Below are 17,278 nucleotides of genomic sequence, written 5' to 3' on the forward strand. Positions count from 1 at the left end.
TTGTTAATAAGGAGAAATTAATTGTAGGCACTAAACAGCCTATAATTGCAAAATACCTTGCTAAGGTAAGGGAAACAGCTCTTGTACATTACAAAAAAGCACCAGATCAGGCATGTCTAAGGGTCAGTGGTTGGTGATTTCTCCTGTCCACCTGGTGAATCTGGGCATACTGGGGCAATGCAGCAATTGCCTCATGTACACAGACAATCTTCTCCTCCTACCACCCAACACTACAACCTGCGAGAGATACACTTATATAGTCAAACTGGAAGCAAAGCTCTCTCCACTCAAGATTATGCTGGACAGTCAAGAGAAGAAGGTTAACACCCACACTACACCTCAAGCAACACATAGCCCTTCTAAACCCACACCAGCAACACCCTCACATAGCAAAACTTAACCCTCATATGCAGAGGCCCTTAACAGTAACCTGCCCAGGCAACAAGGACCTCCAAAGCTGAAACAAAAACAAACAACAATCACAACTAGTGTCACATAGCTCACAACACCAGTGTGCCACCCAACAACAGCCCCTAAGGCAAGACAACGTACCCAATACTTTAGTCATAGGTGACTCTATAGTAATGTCCCACTCACCAGGCTGAACAAGGAGAAAATTACAGTCAACTGCCTGCTGGGTGCCAGGATCCAGCACATAATGCATGCACTCAATTCACTCCACAACAAGTACAAATATGACTCTAGCATTGTCTGTGTTGGAGTGAAAGACATGAGATGCATCTCCCTGGACTACATGAAAAGCGAAATGGAAGAGCTCTTGGATCATGTGGCCCAAGCAGGTATGACCCTAGCACTGAGTAGCATCCCACCTTCACTCAGAATGATACCACAGTATAAGAACAAAATGATTGACTTCAACAATTGGCTAAGATTCTGTTGTCATCCAAAGGGGATCCAGTATCTGTCTGCCTTGGACGACATGATCGAAAGACCACAATGCTTTGCCAGAGATAGTCTGCACCTGTCATTCATGGGATTTAGTTTACTGGCTAAGGCTCTTGCTACCCCTATAGTGGGCAAAGTTCAAAGGACAAAACTACCACTGTAACAGGTACAAGCATGCAAAATCTGAAGTTAATGCTACTCAATGCTAGAAGTCTAAACCTCAAAATGCACTCTCTCGAGGCACTCCTAAAAATGGAGAACATCAATATCTGTGCAGTAACTGAGACCTGGTTCAAGGATCCAGAGAGCACCCCTGAAATACCAGGCTACAACTCTTACCACACTTTTCAGCCACCAAACCAGGACCGAAACAGTAAAGGTGAAGGAGTGTCCATATTCACCAAGGATATTCACACCACCAGGCTAGTTGCCCAACACAATGTGTCTGAAATTCTCCAGGTGCAACTAACACTAGGTAAGACTGCAATCCAAATTGTAGCTTGCTACAGATCCCCCACCATGCCCCAAGATTTGCACTACACCTTTCTAAACATACTGGAAAATATTAAGATACAACCAAACACCCTAATACTGGGTGATTTCAACTACCCTGCCATTAACTGGGAAAACTACTCATGTACCAACACCTTTGCATAACGGTTCTTGGAATTCATAAATTCCAATGCCCTGGATCAATTACTTCATAGTCCCACCAGGGGCTTCAATATCCTAGAGCTGGTCATCACCAACATGGGAAATCGATGCTCCACACTTATGGTCACCCCCTCATTGGTCAGGTCTGACCATAAGCTAAATCACCCTTGACATCCACATCCCACTCCCACCCCACCCCCCCCCCAGTAAGGAAACCTCTGTAAAAAACTTTTCCAAAGCCAACTTCATGCTACTCAAGACAGAAGTGACAAACTTCATGACACCCATGGAGACAGGAACTGAAAGTTTGACTGCTAAATCCTACACTAAGGCACTATACAAGCACATCCACTCATGCATGAATCATGCCATCCCAAGTAGAACCAAGATGCTCTCGTCCAAAAAAAAGGAAGCCAATCTGGTGGTCTCCTGCCATAAACAAACTTTACAACAAAAGGAAGAAACTGTTGCAGGAAAGAAGAAAATCCCAGGATGCAAAAAACTCCCTTACCAGCCTCAGTAAGAAGCTGAGATCCCTCATAAAATCCTCTAAAGCTAGTTACAAAAATAAAATTGCCAAAGATACCAAAAACAACCACAAGACATTCTATAGCTATGTCAAGAATCTAAATGGCAATGCTCAGATCCGCTCTGAGCTACAGCAGAATGGCATTAAATATACTGATCCCAAGGATATTGCCAATATCCTGGCAGATCAATTCAGTGCCAACCTCACCCCCCTCTCACCCCCTAAAGGCCTCATCTTAATACTGAAAGATTACCAAATTTTGGTAAAAACAGCCACACAGGTAAATACTGCACTCTCCAAAGCTAAGAATGCAGCATCCATGGGACCAGACGACATCCTGGGCTGTGTACTACATGAACTACAAAATGAACTGGCACCTCACCTAAGCGTCATGTTTAATCATAGCCTCACCTCAGGCTTCATGCCCACTGAGTGGTGCACAGCTACAGTCCTCCCAGTCCACAAGGGGGGATCCACCTTGGATCCTGGGAACTACTGCCCTATCAGTCTGATGAGCCTGATCTGCAAGGCCATGGAACGTATTATCATGGAACTTAAAAACGAAGACATTGGCAACCTTCAAACAATGGACCCCACCCAGTTTGGGCTCATGAAGGGCCGATCTTGTCTCCTGAACCTGATTGGCTTCTTTGAATTAGTCTCCAGAGCTGTGGACGAGGGTAAGATGTTCCACACAGCCTATCTGGACCTCGCCAAGGCCTTTGACACCATCCCCCACTCTGGAATCATAAATAAACTTACTAAGCTGGACATTAATCCCTACATCGCTCGATGGGTTGCCAACTGGCTTACTGACAGAACCCACATTGTAAAAGTAGCCGACTCCAAATCCAGCTCCAGACAAATGACAAGTGGAGTACCTGAGGGTTCATTCCTGGGACCGCTCTTGTTTGGCATCTACTTTTCTAAAGTACAGGCCAACACTAAGGGACTTTGGCTAACAAAGTTCACAGATGACTGCAAACTGGGTGCCATTATTGAATCCCCAAATGATATGGATATTCTACAAAAGGGCCTTACAGAAACAGATGCTTGATGCCAGAGCCATGGGCTCAAGCTCAATGCCAAGAAATGTATAGTTATCCCCTTTGAGAAAAAACATGTACGTGTGAATTATCACATAGGTGGCAGTACACTAAACACCGAAAGTGTGATAAGAGACTTAGGGACACAGGTGGACAGTGGTCTCACCTTCGATAACCACATTGCCACAACAGTCAGGAAATCCTTCTATGTGGCACACCTCATCACTAAGGGCTTTTCATCCAGAAAAAAGGAGGTCATTGTCCCACTGTACTCATCCCTCATTAGACCCATTATAGAATACAGCACCCCATTTGGTATGTACCTCTCAAGACATCTGCAACAACTGGAAAGGCTGCAGAAATGCCTCACTAAATGAATCACAGGCCTAAAGCAGATGCCCTATGCTAACCATCTAAAAAAACTCCAGCTATACTCTGTCACATATTGTCTACTCAGATGCGATCTCTGCTTAACATACAAGGCCATGTCAAACCCAGAGCTGTTGGACATGCTACACTTAAAGAAATCCCAATCCCTCAGAGCCACATGCTCCAGGGATCTAAACCTTGTCATCACATTGAAGAAAACATGCTTTAGGGATAGGTTCCTGACCCAGAGACTCCCCAGACTCTGGAAGAGACTGGCCATACATGTCAAGCAGAGCACCTCTTTGTCCCTCTTCAAAAGTAACCTTCACGATTGGATGTGAGATAGGAAATTCACCCTGGGGATCATGTCAGTCGCCCTTCTAGACTGGGGTCCAGGGAACTAAATATTGTGGGAAGAAATAGCCAGCAAATTGTTATGGCTAGGTTTGTATAGGCCCTAGGGCCGATAGCCTAGTACCAATCTATGAACCAATGACATATCTGGGCTTTAAATCTGACCCGCTTGCCACACCTTTGGCATTTTGTGGTGAGTGGTGGATTGACACTCTCATCCATGACCTTAACTCCAAATTTGGTGCTGTGGAGGTGTGAGGTAAATGAGTAATTAATAAATAAAAAAAAATAGAGAGAAATGTTACCTTTCAACTGGTAGGTTGGGAGATGGCATAATAGCTAAGGCATTTACCTCACAGTACAAGGTACAGGGTTTGGTTTTTCCCTACTCAGTTGTGTGATTCTCACTTGTGTCATTTCTGGTTTCCTTCTGACAGTGTTGTGTGCCAGGTCAGATTGTTGCAGTCTGTCCTTTTAGCCCCCTCTAGGACTGATGATTGAAAAAAGTAGTGATTTACATTTAAATAAATAATGGCAATATGCTAGACGTATATATTTATTTACTGCTGAATCTGTATATTAATTAATATTCTTTTATTCTGTCAATGATCAAGTTAATAGTACAAAGATTTTAAAAGTGTCCCTTGCTGGTAGTGTATTCCAATGTTGGTTGGTCTGTTCCTCTTAATTACAGGTGGAGAGTGTTCCTTCTAAGACTGATGATATAAAAAATGGTGACTTACATTTAATAAATAATGACAATACATTCCAGTTATAGACTTCCCTACTGTAGAAACTGGCTATTAATCCACATTCTCTTGTTCTGTCATGTTTCAAGTTAATAGTTCTATAACTATTAAAAGTATCCCTGATTGTCACTCATTATTTCTGCATTTGTCCCTTATTCTGTTGAGAGTTGTCTGTGATCAGTTGGGAGCTATGCTGGACCAGCCTGACTTCATGGGGCGATGAAGGGTCTAAAGCAGGGAGAGGATTTAGCTGCTTCTATGTTAATCTTAGTCAGTTGCTAGTTTGCCAGGAGTTGTCTGTGTCTGTTTTCTCTGTGGACTTTTTTCATTGTTTTCCTGGTGACTATGTCAGTATTTGGGGGATTTCTGTGTGATGTCGTTCTAGGTGGGTGTATTTCAGAAATTGTCTCTGAGCTTGTTTTGGTACAGGTGGGCTGCATTTTGTGGTTTGGTTGTTGTTTCTTCCAGCTAGGTGTAGGGAGGTACTATTCTGGCCAGTGTGAGAGTAGAGAGAAGGACTTTAGCATGCATCTCAGAGTTTACTTTGGTGATGTATTTGCATTATTACTGTTTTGTTTTGCTTACTTTAGAATTTATAGCATTGAAAGTGGTGCATTTATGGGTATACATATGTACATGATAACATACATGCATATTCACACATACACACACACACACACACACACACACACACACACACACACACACACACACACACATACACACACACACACACACACACATATGCACGTGCCCTGTGGTTGGCATCATTGATGATACCTGACAACACATCATGTGTGCAGTACAAAATCACTATAGTAAATATCATTCATTCTTTTCTAAGTACCTCTGTTTTTATAGCTTGTGGTTCAAAATGTTGCAGCTGCAGTCAGAACCGCTCTGCAGTAGGCATGTCAAAATAAAGCTTGACACCATATCATTATTGCTCTGAGTAATTCTCAAAGATGTTAGCTTCTTTGCACTAATAACATTGTGATGTAGTGCTCTAGCAGCACTATGGAAGTTACAAGCATCTCAGACATATGCCAGAGCCACATGGGGCAAAAACTCATTAGCATCTCCTTTACATTTCTCTGAATCAAATGCAGTTTGCTTTTACAACAACACCCTGTGTAATGCAGCTAAACATGCACCTTAACACACACACACACACACACACACACACACACACACACACACACACACACACACACACACACACACACACCGGTTCATAGTTTCAGAGGTGTTTACTAGGCTAATGACCACAAAAGCCTTTTTAAGCCTAGCCATCCATCCATCCCAAATCTTTAACAAGTTCTGGTACCTTTGTAAGTGTAAGCAGGAGACTTGGAAGATAAAACATTTACAAGCAGGGGCCTGGGAAATGATGATAACTGTATATCTGCACAGTCATGAGCAAATCCATAATATATGATGGACAAAGACACAAAATTATGGACATATTTTAATTACTGATCTTATGTACTTAAGAAAATTGATAAAATAGCAGGTTTTGCATTGATCTGTGGCCTGTGTTGAAGTCTGTGAAGTTGGTCTGCAAAGACCACTACAAAACAGTGAATGGATCGTATTACTTTTCTACAATCACCTTTTGCAGAGTGGAAGACATTGTCCCAGAGCCACATCACTGATGACATATCTGGGCTTTAAATCTGACCCACTTGCCACACATTTGGCATTTTGTGGTGAGTGGTGAATTGACACTCTCATCCATTACCCTAACGCCAAATTTGGTGCTGTGGAGGTGTGAGGTAAATGAGTAATTAATAAATAAAGAAATAAAAAAATAGAAAGAAATTTTACCTTTCAACTGGTAGGTTGGGAGATGGCATAATGGTTAAGGCATTTACCTCTCAGTACAAGGTACAGGGCTTGGTTTTTCCCTACTCATTTGTGTGATTCTCACTGGTATCACTTCTGGTTTCCTTCTTACAGTTTTGTGTGCCAGGTCAGATTGTTGCAGTCTGTTCCTTTTAGCCCCCTCTATGACTGATGATTGAAAAAAGTATTGATTAACATTTAAATAAATAATGACAATACGTTAGACGTGTATATTTATTTACTGCTTAATCTGTATATTAATTAATTTTGTTTATTCTGTCAGTTTTCAAGTTAATAGTACACAGATTTTAAAAGTGTCCTTTGCTGGTAGTGTATTCCAATGTTGGTTGGTCTGTTCCTCTTAATTACAGGTGCAGACTGTTCCTTCTAAGACTGATGATATAAAAAAAATGGTGACTTACATTTAATAAATAATGACAATACATTCCAGTTATAGACTTCCCTACTGTAGAAACTGGCTATTAATCCACATTCTCTTGTTTTGTCATGTTTCAAGTTAATAGTTCTATAACTATTAAAAGTATCCCTGATTGTCCCTCATTATTTCTGCATTTGTCCCTTATTCTGTTGAGAGTTGTCTGTGATTAGTTGGGAGCTATGCTGGACTAAGCCTGTCTTCATGGGGGGATCAAGGGTCGAAAACAGGGAGAGGTTTTAGCTGCTTCTATGTTAATCTTAGTCAGTTGCTAGTTTGCCAGGAGTTGTCTGTGTCTGTTTTCTCTGTGGACTTTTTTCATTGTTTTCCTGGTGACTATGTCAGTATTTGGGGGATTTCTGTGTGATGTCGTTCTAGGTGGGTGTATTTCAGAAATTGTCTCTGAGCTTGTTTTGGTACAGGTGGGCTGCATTTTGTGGTTTGGTTGTTGTTTGTTCCAGCTAGGTCTAGGGAGGTACTACTCTGGCCAGTGTGAGAGTAGAGAGGAGGACTAGCATGCATCTCAGAGTTTACTTTGGTGATGACTTATAATTCTGGGGATTCTGGAATGCCAGCAGCAGTAGTGCATATCTTTCTCTTGTCAGCATCTGAAGTTATATGATCAGGTGGTTTTTAGTTACATCACAATTGTCATGAGGTATTTTTTGTTATTTAGTGTTCTGGTATTTATTTGTCAGCTAGGTGTTACTTGTTTCTGGTTTTGTGTTTGTTTTCTTTAGGTAGAACCTCCTGAGCAGCGGTGGCCAGATCATGTCAGATTTTTGGGCAAGATGAGGGGAATTGTCATCCCTGGTAATGACACTTCTTGATAAGATATCAGCAGAGCAGAGGCAGTCCAGATTTGAAAGTATGACCCAGGTAGAAGGATATGTAGCAAACTGACAGCGGAGGATCCGATTGATATATTCCATCTAGTCAAGAGTACCAGATCTCATGGAAAGAAGAAGGGCATGACACAGTGACAAATGCTTCTCTTAGTATAGTGACCATGCCTGTGAGGACAGTAGAGTTGACAGTAATTTATCTAACATAATGGGTACAGAAGAACAGGGTATAGTACAGTCAGCAGTCAAATACCTGGGTACCTTTTTGGATACTTTAGTCCCAAGTTAATGAAGTCAACTTGTTTGATTTGTTTGTAGTGAGGGGTTTTCAGGATAGAAATAGGGCTGAGGTTAATGTTGCTGGGACAGCCCTGGACTCTCAGAGGCTAATTATGAGTGAGCCACCTCTTCTTCGAGAGGAACTAACAGGGGTCATTTCCATGGAGATGGGTACTGCTGTCTCTCCAGGTTCAGATGTCATTTCACATATGCCTCAGTCATTGAGAGATAAAGTTTTGAAGGGAGTGTGTATTGATATTTTTGATTTGGTCTAGAATAAAGGGGTCCAGTATTTAACGGATGCACAGGTCATTAGGAGCAAAGATTTGATGACATCCCTGGTAGTTTTGGGTAAGTGGCAAGCAGGTAAGGCCTGGTTGCACAACTGGGACAACTGGGTAGCTGGGTTTATTTGTTTTATGGCCATTTTAGTTGAGAATGACCCTAGTTAAGCTTTGCCTTTGTTAGCTTATTTTAAATCTATCAAGGATATGTAACAGCTTGGGAGGGGATTTCACTTGGTTATGGTATGACCAGAAGTTTGGGAGACTTTCAGCTTCAGACACTTCACTCAGATGAGAACAGAAGCATATGGACACCTGGCTGGGTGTCATGGTTGACAGGCCTATGGTCTCCAGTCAAGTCATTCTGGAAATCAGCCATAATACAATTAAATCATGTTGGGCATCTAATAATGGTTTCTGCCTGTGGCCAGCCTGTCATTTTCAGCATATGTGCTTGGTCTGTAGTAAGGAGCATCCCATGATCAGGTGTTGGTCAAAGGAAGGGGAAACAAGACACAAGGTCCAGCTTTATCCAAGGGTTGTACAGTTGGGGCCTTTCTAGATTAACTCAGGGGGTCTCAACCATTTTGTAGTGGAAGCGGGGCATCATTTTAGATTCTACATAGAAAGGAGACCTACCCCCTTTCCAATTAAAGTTGATGTTTTGTTTTGTTTATTGGCAGATTACCCCAATCCTTCACTTAGGCAAGAACTTTTTGAAGGATTTTCTCATGGGTTTCTATTAAAGGCTAGAGCTGTGCCTCAGTTTCAGAGTTGGGGTAACCTATGGTCCATTACAGGCAAAGAAAATGAGTTGAGACTACTTCTTGAGAAGGAGATTGCTTTGGACAGAGATTTGGGCCCCTTTTCTACTTCTCCTGTCCTTCGCCTTCAAATTTCTCTTTTGGGTTTAGTACCTAAAAAGATGTCTGGGCAGTTCAGACTCATTCATCACTTGTCTTACCATCCTGGCAGCTCAGTCTAGGAAAGTATCAGTAGGGAGGATATACAAGTGCAATACACCACACTAAAGGATGCCACAAACATCATTAAAAAATTTAGAGATCCTTGCTTGGGTAAGGCTGATATCAAGTCAGCCTTTCATTTAATTCTGATTCATTCAGCTGATTGGTGTTCCTGGTAATAAAGTTGGATGGAGACTTTTTCATAGATACAGCCATGCTATGGAATGTTCCATGGCTGATTCCACTTTCAAGAAATTGAGTTTTGCATTACATTGGATTTTGCAGCAAAGGGCCCTGGAACAGCCAGCAGTCCACTATTTGCAGATTGCTTTATTCACTGGAGAAGGTGGGGTAGGGATAGAGATAGCCTTTAGAGCCTTTGTTTTACTGTGCGGGGAACTAGGTGTCCCAATGGTGGAAGGAAAAACAGAGGGTCCTCCCAGAACATTGTGTTTTTTAGGCCTGGAAACTGATGTTTCTACTTCTTTGTTCAGACGTCCCATGGATAAGGTACAGATGTTTAAAGAAGCAATTTGTTAATTTGGGGGGTTTAAAAAAGTTAGAGTATCTCTGGTCATGGAGCTTCTGGGCCTCATCAGTTTCACATGTTAGGCTATTGTCCCAGGTAAGCCCTTTGTCAGGAGTTTGGCCAACCTTCTAACAGGTGGACAACAGAAGCATCACCTGGTCAGAGTGACTAGAAGGGTCAAGAAGGATGTAGTTAATTGAAAGCACCTTCTTGCCCACCATAATGGTAGTGTTTTTTTGGCAGAATGATTGGATGTCCTCAATGGAGATTTAGTTGTAACCAGATGCAGTGGGACACTGGGAATGGGTGGCTACTGTCAAAGCAGATGGTTTTATTCTCCCTGGCCTTCTTTGTGGGGTGATCAGGTTAAGAAGTGATATTACTTTTCTTGAACTTATGCCTATTTAGGTGGTATGGGTAGTCTGGGTTTATGTTTTGGGAGACAGGAAAGTGTTTGTTATTGCAACAATCTTTCAGTAATGCATGTCTTGAACAAGAAGATATCTAGGTGCCTAGAGTCCAGCCTTTGTTCAGGTAATTCATGTTACAAAATTTGAGAATTGATTTGTCATTTAGAGCTCTTCATGCTCCAGGCCAATAAATGTATTAATGGATTACCTATCTCATTTACAAATCAAGAAGTTCAGGGAACTGGCTTCAGAGGTGTGCAAAGATCCTACTCCTCTTCTGGACTCCATTTGGTTGATTGGCAAAGAGTAGCAGCTAACTTGATTTTCACAGTCATGGGTGACTAGCATCAAGACGTCTTATGGTTCTTCTATTGCAGCCTTTTCACAATTTGTTAAGGAACTACCTGCAGGTGGCAGGATTTTGTCCCCCTCATTTATTTGCTGGTTTTTGGTTTCCAGATGCTGTCAGAATGAGACCATGAAGACTATTCAAACCTATCTGGTGGCCCTCAGTTTTTGGCCCAAGATAACGGGGCTCCTGGATTTCACCAAAGATTGGTGAGTGGTTAGATTGGTCACTGGTTGGGGTAAGACCTTGGGCAGAGTCTCCCATGGTCAAAGGCCTATTAACCTAAGCATGTTGTGAGTCATTATTCAAGGTATTCATATCATCATGCCTTGTGCCTTACTCTGTGCCATTTATGTCACTCTGGCTACTTGGATGTATTGCAGGGCTTTTAAAGTTGGGGAATTATTGCCTACCCTTAAATGAGAATATGTGTATATTTTTAATAGTTCCATATTGGTGTGGCTGTGTAAATCCACACTGGATCAGTTGGCTTGGTAATGTCTGGTTAAGTTGAGGTCTATTTCCATTCGTTTGTTGTGCCTGGTGCATTGGAGCTGGACTCTATCCCAATTCTTTGTCCTTTTCTCTCCTGCTACATTAGTATTTCAAGAGAGGCATAATAGGCCCATCACTTTCGAGATGTTTAGTGTAGTTCTGCACAAAGCTCTCCAGGTCAAGAACATGTCTGGCTTATGCATCTTCCTACACTCCTTTCATATGAGGAGGTCCTCTGATTTATCCTTGATTGATTATGTCAATCTATTACTGTAAATAAAACAGTGTGGCATTGGTCTTCAGATGCCTTTTTGAGTTATGCAAGATAATTATATTATTTCTTTTATATTGCAGGTATAGTTTGAGTGGTCATTCTGGGACATTCTTACATTTCCAAGGAGGCTATAAGAGCAGCTTTTCATCCCAATGGATTAAACTTAAGTATTCCACTTATGAAGTGATTTGGAAATGTTTCCAGGGCCTAAGATATTCTCAGCTTCTCTCTTATTTGAAGGATCTAATTCATGTGACTGGTATACAATTGTTTTGCACCTTGGAGGCAATGATGTGGGCTGACTGCTGAAGAGGTGCCTCTTATCAGAAATTTTTAGAATGTTATTGTGCACAAAAATTACATGCCCAGGGGCCATTTTCTACTGGTCAGTTATGATCAAAAGACTATCCTGGCCTTATTCTATTCCTCGTAGAATTTTGGGAAGTTCTCAAAAATTGGTTAACCATTGAGTGTGTCAGACAGCCTTGGCTTTAGGTTACCATGTTATTTAGCATTGGAACTTGCAAGACAGTGACCCTGTTTGGTTTCTTTGGATGGCGCTCATCTGTCTGATGTGGTACTTGACCTGCTCAATTTGGACTTTTCCTTGGGGGTACAGGAAGTTTTATCACAGGCATTAATATTATTATTACCTTCGTATTTACTATGCATATTGTGATCCCAGGAAAGGGGGAGGGCAGGCTTCGACTGGTGGGATATAGAAGTGTGATTTTTCCCTCCTCCCCTTGTTCTTCCCCCTGCTTTCCTTGGCATAAAAGGGGATTTTATGCGTTTCTTGTAGAGTATGAGTGAGTGAGTGTTTATGCTGTACTCTTTGGGGGTATGTAAGCAACACTTCTGGTATTTTTAAGATACTGGAGTTGATAGATCTTTTATATCACCTGGTTATGCTTGGTTTCATGATGTTGGAAGTTTCATGGCATATTCATTGTCCTACGATTGTTCAGTTATGTCTGATTTAATAAAGAAAATCACAAAGACAAACTGGTGTGTGTTTTCTTTAGTGGATCTGAGACAATATGCTCTGCTTGCTGGTTTATTACTTTTCATGTTATTTTATTTTGGAGTTTGTTTTTGTAATGAGACAGTCTTTAACTAGACCTCGCTGTCACTATTTTGGCCTTCAACTTCTCCACCTCTTGTTGCAGCCATTTCGTACCCTCCAGTTTGTAACACAGAAACCTTTGATAAATCAGTAAAGGATAAAAACAGGGATTAGCATTACAGTGAACAGGCATTTCATATCATTGGGTGCATACACAAGATGAAACATATGAAAGCAAAGTACTCAAATTAATTTTGCAGAGAATATTAACTATATAAACTATATTTCTGAAAAGGTAAAAAGCAGAAGTCACTATTAAAAAAAACTTTTTCGAACTAAACGTGCAGTTTGGATATGTAGACTATGCATTACTGTACTTTGCTGGGAAGCATCCCATAATCCTATGCATGTAGCTTTTAAGAGAAAAATACCAAAAATAAAAAGAATAAGAAGTAGTCCAGAAGTTTTAGACACGTGATTAAAATGTTGATTCTTTTGTAAGAGAAATTCTAGACATTGGCAGATGACGATAAAGTAGTTAAATGAAAAAATAGCCAGACTAAACAATTGAGTGATAGAGGTGCTGTGCAGAAAATATTGTTGTCATAATCTTTACTGGCACATGATTCATTGATCATGAGTCATACCATGCTGATATCCCGAATGATGAAAAATGCTATTATGAATGGGTCAGAAGGTGTAGAAAACTGAATAGATGTCATAAACACATTGAAAAAGCCTTGAATACAGGCGATATAATAGTGTGTTTGAATTCTTGTTACATTCAGACTTGCAATAATGAATTAATTTACTTAACTGATACAGGTATCTTTTCAGTGAATACGTGAAACAGGACATCACCTTCCCAAAACTGTAGTAAAATATGCCAAAAGTCAAGCAATATAACAGGTATCGAATTATTTGTTTTTTGTATTTGTTGAGTAATTATTTAAAATTTTATGACCTGCCCAATACCTATATAGATGTGCACTGACTGAAACACTGAATCTTAACATGAAGACGTGGATTACTTACATTGTACATGATCCATGTGAACCTGTTTATGGGCATGACTATATAGAATGATACAAAGGATTTAAACAATACAAGAATAATTATAGCATGAAAAAATAGGTATATTGATACCATTTACTATGTTAGGATGCATTTCAGTAAAGTTTGATTGGCAAAGTTATCAGAGTATTCAATGCTTATCATTAAAGATAAAGTGTCACTGGCACTGCAGGTAACATACCTACTCTTGTTGCAGAAGGCTGTGGGTTCTATTCCCACACCGGGTAGATGGAGTGCGAACACTGCAGTGTAGTATAAGAGGGTGGTGCATTCCTGATTCTACTCTCCTTTGGATGAGACTTTAAACAGAGGGTCCATCTGCCTGAATTGATGGTAGCTGATCCCCTGGTACCTATTGAAAAGAGAAGGGGAAGTTCCCTGATGTCCTGGTCAAATGTCTCCTATGTCTAAATGCCGCATTAGGTCTTTTCAAAAAAGAGACTACTGTCCTAGTGGGATTAACCTGGTCAGAAAAGGAAAAATAAATATCAGACTTGTTCAGTTAGTAATTAACAAGATACAACTTTAAAGTTGAACTCCCTGAAACTTGAAGATATAATACATAGCAAGGGTTAAAGCATTTGCGAAGTATGTTAGGACTTTTAAACTGGTTTCCTGAGAAATACAAGGGTTGGAGAAAAGGCAACCATTTTTTCTCAGTATTTTCAGAGAATGATCATGAAGGAGGTCTAAAAGTAGTAGGATAAGTAGACAAACATAGGACTATAGTGGTTCTGATTTTGCATTTTAGAGAATGTAATTTTGAAAATACTTATTCTTACCTGAATTAACCTACATAATTTGTGAGAAATCTGTACATTCTGGATAGCAAGGTATAGTATATATGTGAATTAAAAAGTGTGGAAAATATACCAGAGATTCATTCAAGGGCATAGCATGAGTTGTACAGCTTATGCTAAAAAGGCCCATGCTCTCATGAAGTTCCAATTTTTGAATCAGAGGCATAGTGATGAGGTAAGAGCTCATTACTGAATAATTTACATGTCTCTGAACGGTATTTACAAACTGCAACCTTAGCATTTTTGCCATATTTAATACTGTGACATGGTTGGAATGGCCTTGCGGATCTACATGGTCAGGAGATTTCTTGAATCACTAAGCAGGTAGATGCCTTCCTTGAGATGGTTCTGGGAAAGAGAGCACTTAGCTAATAAGCATATGCCTCTCCCCCAGAATACCTCATTAGCATTCAGCATTGCTGTGGAGCCAGCCCTAAGCATTGCTGCATATCTTCATGCTACAGCACCATGCAGCACTGTGTTAGGATGGTTGCCAAATTGAGAAAAGGTACTGCAGCATGTACATGGAGGTGTACACACTGCAGTATCTTAATGAGTACTGGGCATATATAGGTCAATATGGAACAATGTGGGCTGTAATTATTTAAACTCACTCAGCCATCATTTTATACATTGCCATAAATGTCTATGTCTTCTCTTCTGTTTGACAGATAGGAATTTCCATCTGACAATGTCTTTATTAGGCTGTTATCTAACCTAGGAGCCCAGAAGATGAACAGAGGTAGTCGTGCTATAAAAATCAGCTATCAAAGTTTTGTCTAGTACGTGGATTTCATAGGTGCCAAAATGCAGAAGAAATAAGTAATCTTAGTAAAGAAGAGCAATATCCTGCAGCTACATAGGAAAAGTAATAATTACATCATGAGAACTGGTTCTCAGCCAGTACTTGATAGCTAATGATGTCATCCATGTTATCTGTGACCTGTGCTGAAGCTCTAGTATGAGAAACCTGTTTGCATAAAGACTATGGCATGAGGGTTTGTCTCTACATTGTGGGGTACACATGGGTTTGCTGCCCTGCAAAAAATAGTTACAAACTGTTGTACATTGTTTTGAGTATTGCCTAAAAGCAGTGTGATATTGGTAGATTTAGACATTTTTTTAGTAATTATCCAAAAATTAATTAATCAACATGAAATTAATCATAGTAAATGCATATTTATGCAAACAAATTAGAGTAGCTCACTTCAGTCATTTAGAATTTCTCCACTAGTCAACGAAGGACATACCTCTCAACTGGCCAGATTTTCACAGAATGTCCAGATTTTTGCCCTATATTTTTGATCTGTTCCTCATAAAAATAGTGGTTTTCTGGCAAATCAGTGAGGATTGAAGTCAGTAAATAATGACTCACATTTGAATTTCTGACTTTATATCTTTTGTAAAGTGCATGATAACACAAAACCGTTTATTCCAACAACTTTCTAAGTTTATAAGAGCAATATTTAAAATGTGTCCCCATTTTTGGGTCTTTGTCCTGCCATTATTTCTGGCTTTGTCTAGATTTCTTCTGCTAAGAGGTTGAGAGATATGGGGACTATGCAATTTTGGAATGGTTCGCTTAGTATATAATGCAAGTTTACTTTCTACCTAAGATAGCCTAATAGAAAGTAATGTCTCCTACCCTTGAAATCCCTGAGGATTTTGCTATGACTGATCACATCTCACTGATCTGAGATGTAATTAATTATAAACAAAATATTGTACAAACAGGTCTTACAGGTTCATAGGTTCATAGGATGATACTAGGCTATTGGCCCAGAGGCCCTTATAAGCCTAGCCAAGAATTTCACCCATGTTCCCTCAAAGTCAGCACTTGTTTCCCCTGTCCAGCAGGGACACAGATAGGATTCCAGGGGTATATATATTCTGTTTCCCATCCAGTCGTCCAGGTTCCTCTTAAAGAGAGCTAGAGAGGTACTCTGCTTGACATGGAGAGGAAGTCTATTCCACAGATGGGGGAGTCTTTGGAACACAAATATATCCCACCAATAAGTTCTGTTAATGTCACAGACCAGGTTAAGGCCTTGCATGTGGGTTGCATGAGTGGAGTTTGTCTTACGGATATGCAGCAACTCCATCAAGGCTGGGTCTGAAATGGCCTTGTATGCCAGACACAGGTCACCTTTGAGCAGTCTGTATGAGATGGAGTAGAGGGACACTGCGTTTAGCCTATCTGTATAGGATAGGTGTTTGAGACCCTGGATTTTCCTGGACAGGAACCTCTGTGGTCTCTTCAGCTGCTGCATGTGTTTGGCAAGGTACATCATGAGGGGGGCATTGTACTCGATAATGGGTCTGATAAGGAAGGAGCACAGGGATGTTATGACCTCCTTGTTCCTGGATGAAATAACCTTATTTATGAGGTGGGCCATGTAGAAAGCTGATTGCTAAGTCAACCAATCAAAATAAAATCACTATAATTTATCAAGCAATCACTTATAGCTGGGAAGCAAGCTCACCTAGGCTGACCTTATGTGGAAATAAGCCCCACATTTCCTGCTCTGTAAGTCCTATCTCCAATGCCACACTAACAATGAGCAAAGAGAGCAGGTACAAAATGAAACTAGGACTTGTTTCCCTCCTCTTCATTTCATGTGAGTGAAAAAAAAAAAGTCTGGCATATGTAACAGCCCGATGCTGATGTACTAGTAATGTTGACAATGAAAACTTTAATTAAAGCAACACAACAAGCAACAGCATTTGCATTCTGAAATGTGTTTCTACTTCTTCCATGATAACACCTACCTTTGTGCCCATCTCATTCCATTCCACTGTCCAATGTGATCTAACAGAAATACCCTCCTCCCTGAGATTTTGAATATAAGACTAAAATCACTTTTTCATTACATCACTGTATTCCAGTGCTTATGTATTACTTTATTTATTTGTGAAACAGATAATTGTATAGGCCAGTCCAGAAACATTTGTATCAAGTGTTTTACAGTACTAGCTCAGTCTCTATAACAGTGGGAGTGAAACATGCAGGAAATACTTCT

Source organism: Protopterus annectens, chromosome 3.part1, assembly GCF_019279795.1.
Source record: "Protopterus annectens isolate FY-2018-M chromosome 3.part1, PAN1.0, whole genome shotgun sequence".
Lineage (NCBI taxonomy): Eukaryota > Metazoa > Chordata > Ceratodontiformes > Protopteridae > Protopterus > Protopterus annectens.